At 39.3% G+C, this 5850-nt stretch overlaps 1 pseudogene; it reads right to left on the minus strand.

Moving 5' to 3' along the window:
* Positions 1-2224: 2224 nt before the first annotated feature.
* LOC100409759 (NEDD8-conjugating enzyme UBE2F pseudogene) lies at positions 2225-2749 on the minus strand (annotated as a pseudogene).
* Between the last annotated feature and the right edge of the window lie 3101 nt (positions 2750-5850).

Below are 5850 nucleotides of genomic sequence, written 5' to 3' on the forward strand. Positions count from 1 at the left end.
AAGCCATTCTAACAGATGTGAAGTGATATCTCACTGTGGTTTTAATTTACATTTCTCTAATGTTACTGATGCTGTGCATTTTTAAATGTACTTATTGGCAATTTGTATGTGTTCTTTGAAAAGTGTCTCTTCAGATTCTTTGCCCATTTTAAAATCAGCTTCTTAGTTTTGTTGCTATTCAGTTGCTTGAGAGGTTATATATTTTGGATATTAACCCTTTATCAAATGTATGGTTTGCAAATATTTTCTTTACTATGCAGAAGCTTTTTAGTCTGCTGTCATTCCATTTATCTAGTTTTTGCTTTTATTGCCTGTGCCATCAGGGTCATATCCAAGAAAGTTATCACCAAGGCCAATGGTGGGTGTTTCTCCCCTATGTTTCTTCCAGGGGTTTTACAGTTTTGGGTCTTATAGTCTGCAATCCATGTTCAGATAATTTTATACGATGTAAGATAAGGGTCTTTAATTTTCTGTTTGTGGATATCCAGTTTTGTTAACATCATTTATTGAAGAGACTATCCATCTCCTGTTGTGTGTTCTGGGCACCTTTGCAAAAAATCAGTTGATCCTAAAAATGTGGGTTTATTTCTGTGTTTTGTATCCTGTTTCATTTGTCAATGTGTCTGCTTTTATTCCAAGACCATGTTGTTTTGATTATAATCACTTTATAATATATTTGGAATGAGGGAGTGTGATGCCTCCAGCTTTGTTCTTTTTCCTTAGGATTGTTTTGACTATTTGAGGTCTTTTGTGATTCCATACAAATTTAAGGAGTGCTTTTTTTCCATTTCTGTGAAAAATTACATTGGAATTTTGATAGGGATTGCATTAAATTGGTAGAATCTTTTGTGTGGTAGGAGAGTTTTACAATATTAATTCTTCCAATCCATAAACACTGGCAATCTTATTTGTGTTTTCTTCAATTTTTTTTCATTGGTGTTTTACAGTTTTTACTATACATATCTTTTACCTCTTTGGATTAATTTACACCTAAGCATTTAACATTTTTATTGTTATTGTAAATGATTAAAAAAAATTTTTTCTTTACAGATAGTTCATTATTAGTATAAAGAAATGCTACTAATTTTTGTATCTTGATTTTGTATTCTGCAACTTTGCTGAATTTATTTATCAGTTCTAACAGTTTTTTGTAGTCTTTAAGAGTTTTCTATTTGTAATATCATGTCATTAGCAAATAGAGACAATTTTACTTCTTCCTTTCCCTTGGGGGTGTCTTTTATTTCTTCCTATTGAATAATTGCTCTGGCTAAGAATTCTAGTACTATTTTTAAAAGCAGTCATTGACCAGGCACAGTGACTCATGCCTGTAATATCAGCATTTTGGGAGGCCAAGTTGGGAGGATCACTTACTTGAGCCCAGGAGTTTGAGACCAGCCTGGCCAACCTGGTGAGAACCCATCTGTACAAAAAATAAAAAACAAATGGAGTGGTGAGAGTAGACATGCTAAATTTGATAATTTCAAATATCTCCTCTTTGGGCTTACTGATTCTTCTGCTTGACCAAGCTGCTGTTGAAGCTTTCTGTTGAATTTTTTGGTTCAATTATTGTATTCTTTACTCTAGGATATCTTTTACCTCTTTGGATTAATTTACACCTAAGCATTTAACATTTTTATTGTTATTGTAAATGATTAAAAATTTTTTTTTCTTTACAGATAGTTCATTATTAGTATAAAGAAATTTTTGGTTCAATTATTGTATTCTTTACTGTTTCTATTTCTTTGTCAAACTTTTCATTTTGTCATGAATTGTTTTCTAAATTTTATTTACTTTTTTTCTGTTCCAAAATATACTTACATTAAATAAAATATGCATTTCAGTAAGAGACCTACAGTGAATGACTCTGCATTCTGGGAAGCTCCACAACATCTAGGCAGGGCTAACATTCGTGAAAGAAGCTAAGAGATTTTGCATATTTCACCAATAGCCTATGCAGTACAAGTTCAAAAAGGTAAACGTGTTAAGGTAAGTAGAGAACTCTTCAAAAGCCCAAACACATTTTCTTGCCACATTTATGTTGAATTCTCCATCTACAATGAGCAGTCATGAAGATGGTCTTCTTCAAGGCAACATGTTCACAGGACCAGGGCAATCCAGGGGACTGAGAGGGAGCATGAGGATGGGAGCGGGGGGCTACCTCTTGCTGTTTCACCTTATAGACAAACTATAACACAGTCCATGGGTCTGCAATCATCCCCTCTTGTCATCTGTCATAACTCTTGATGTAGTCATGTACTTTATTCCAGAAGTCCTCCTTGTCCCACAAATGATATTCTGCAGCTTCAATATTCAGTGGATCATCAAAATTAAAAAGATCAATAAACAAAGAGTTTAATCCCCAAATGGCCAGTGCCGTCAATTGAATGTTCTCTCAGTAAACTCGGACATATTTCCCCGGTGTGATGTTGGGGTGCCAGATCTTAGTCAGGCATTTCACTTCGGAAGGCACCATGTTGCACGCATTGGGAACTTCAGTTTCAAACAGAAAATTTCCACCCTGGTAGTAACCCTCATCTGGGATTACTATTAGCTGAAAACAGTGAAGCTTGTTTGGATCAGGAAAATGCACTTTACATGTACAAGGTGAATTAGCTTCAAGTTCTGCAACCTCTGTAACAAGCAATTTTTCTCTCACAGAAACTCTCCGAGTGGAGATAGACGCTGTGGCTGCTGTCCGGGACCCTTTGAGACCATCATCACGCTTCAGTTTGCTTGCTAGTGTTAGCATTACTGCTGCCTTTACCATGGGCTCCCCAAGACAGGCAAGGCGGGCTCAGTGTCCGACACCATGCCCAGCCCGGGCTGCTGCAGAGAGATGTGGCCCCTCACAGCCGCTCTGGCTCCCTGCGGCAGGACCAGAAGTCTTATTTACTTTTTTATCAGTATTTTTTTGTAGTTCCCTGAACTTTTTGAATAGGAGTCTTTTGAATTTTTTTGTCAATTATTTCATAAATCTGCATTTCTTTTGGGTCCATTACTTGAGCTTTATCAGTTTCTTTTGGTGGTGTCATATTTCCCTGATTTTTTATCATACTTGTGTCTTACATTGATGTCTGTACATTTGAGGAGATGGCCACCTCTTTTAGCCTTTGCAGGTTGCTCTCTGATGGTGATAGACTTTTACTATTTAGTTTAGTCTGGGATAATGGATAATCCAGGTGATAGCAAAACCAGACAGGCAGACATTGGTGTTAGGCTCTTTAGCTGGTCTGGGTCTCTTCCTATGTTCTGAGGTCAAATGGTATTGCTGGCTGGGCTCCATGTTTGGGTGAGATCACTGGCTGGACTCTGCCATCAGGTGGGGTTGCTGATTGGGCTCTGTGATTATCTCTAATTGGCCAGGGTTATAGTTGTCTTCCCTGGCTGAGCAGTACTATTGCTGAATTGGAGGTTGGGCAGAGCTGTCTGATGGGCTCCAAGGCTGGATGAGGTCTCTGGGATTGCTGCTTGGCCACATGGGTTGGGCAGGGCCAGAGACTGTGCTTCATAGATATGTATGGGCTTGAGCTTGTCTCCTGGCCTGGGTAGGTTTGAGCAGAGCACTGAGGTTTGGTGGACTCATCGTTCTGGAGGTGGCACCAGATGCTTTCTCTGTGAGTAATTGCTGACCTGCAGTTATCTCTTGGCTTGAGAAAGGCAGGCATAACGAGAACACCAGGGCTTAGTTGGGTCACCTCTCTACTTATAGGGTTGGAGATGCTCCCTTCAGATGCCCCCTTCACATGTCATTGTTCACCTGCAGTCTGCTCACTCTGGGGAAGACTTAATATGAGAACTTGGTTAGATTCAAATTTAATTGGATAACCTCTCCACCCCTAAGGTTGAGTGGGTTTTGCTACTACCTGCATGGGTCATTGACGACTTTCATTTGCCTCTTGACCTAGGGAAAAATTAAGAGTGCCTATACTATATGGGGAAGCTGACTAGGAATTTGAGCTTGGAAGACCCATGGTCTGTGTTTCCTGTGGTGTGATGCTATGTGCTAGTTTCTCTAGTGTGGTGCCTCCATTGGCTGGAATGCAGATCAACCACCAAGATCTGTGCACTGGTCACTGGGAGCCTCACTCCTGTTTTTTGTTTCTAACTGACCACAGGTGTTCCAGTCCTGTCGGTACTTCCAATGTTCTCTATGGGATAAGAGAAACAATCCTCCTGCAAAGGGTGTGAGAATGGTGGGGAAGATGACTGTCCATCTCCAACTCATGTTTTTCTACTACAGAAATTATGGGGCCAGGGAAATTATCTCTGTGTGGCACTATGCTGGCTTGAGAAATGTGCAGTGTAGTTCAAGAGAATTATTATTCTTACCATTTGATTGCAGCTTTTCTAGGTTCTTCAGTCCAAGGATGTGCCACACTCACCCCTGGTGTTCAGGATGGTATGCTTGCCTATGGATAATTGCTAGGTTGGATTTCTTGAGGGCGAGAGGGAATGAAGCTGCATAATGCCTATTCATTATCCTGCTTTCCTCACTCTCCAGTATTCCTCATCTCTTTTATCATGCTTTTCATTCTAGCGTTTTTCTTATAGTTTCCATCATGTTAATTACATATTAATTAATATGTTAAAAGAGTTAGTGAAAAAGGTCATTAATCTGGATGATCACAAGGATTTAGTGAAAAGGGTAATTAATTTGCATGATCACAAGGAAAAGATCAGCGAAAAGATGGCAAGGTTTGGAGTCAGATGTATCCCAGTTCAAATTCTGGCCTTTTGAATTTTGGCAAGTACAAAAGGGATAATATTTTGTAAATACGAAATATTTGGTATTTGTCTTTCTTTCTCATTAAATTATGTTTCTTGGCATTTATTTTGCTATTATACCCCAGGAAGGGGAAATACCATGTTCTTATAGCCCAGGAAGGGGAAGGCTACCTCAGGAAAACAGAAGACATGATTTTTGTTATGGTAGGTGCACAGAACATAGCAGCTATTGTTATTCTGCCAATAAATTGTAATAATACATTTAGCTGATGGCTTATTCTAATTATAGGTAGTTTGTTATGGCTGTACTTTCCATTTTGAGGAAAGATGGAGATTTTCCAAGCTCAAGTGCAGAGTGGCAGGCCTTTAGCTGACCATGTTTTAGGCAATAGCAAGGGACAGGGTCATATGGCAGATACAGCAATTTAAGGCTCCGCCATTAATGGGGAGGATTCTACATTCCTCTGTGTTCCATGTGAGACACAGCTATGGAGCATGGTGGTCAAAAGAGATGCAACAAAAGTAAGAGAGTTCCTCAGGGACTCGTGTTTATCTTTTCATCCACAGTGATGGGACTATGCAATGAATAGGAAACATAATAGCACCAGATGAGTAAAAAGCAGTTTAGATAAATCTACAAAGATTCCTATTTATCTCTCTCATAAGAATATGACAGTGGTCAGGTTAAAGTGTGGTGCATTTACAACAAGACCCAAAACCAAATAACTCTTTTTGGAGGGTGGGGAAAGGGACAGAGTCTCACTCTGTTGCCCAGGCTGGAGTGCAGTAGCACAATTTTGGCTCACTGAAACCTCTGACTCCCAGGTTCAAGTGATTGTGTACTTCAGCCTCCCTAGTAGCTGGGAATACAGGTGTGTGCCCCCACACATGGCTAATTTTTGTATTTTAAATGGAAACGGAGTTTCACCATGTTGGTCAGGCTGGTTTTGAACTACTAACAAGTGATCTGCTCACCTTGGCCTCCCAAAGTTCTGGAATTACAGGCATGAACCACTGTGCCTCGCCAAATGAGTCTTTTTTGCAAATCAGTCATCAAATTTGTTATTTTGCTTTGGTTTTTCAAAAATGCATGCTCAGTTTTATTAATCTTGCAATGTTTATTTC

Source organism: Callithrix jacchus, chromosome 9, assembly GCF_049354715.1.
Source record: "Callithrix jacchus isolate 240 chromosome 9, calJac240_pri, whole genome shotgun sequence".
Lineage (NCBI taxonomy): Eukaryota > Metazoa > Chordata > Mammalia > Primates > Cebidae > Callithrix > Callithrix jacchus.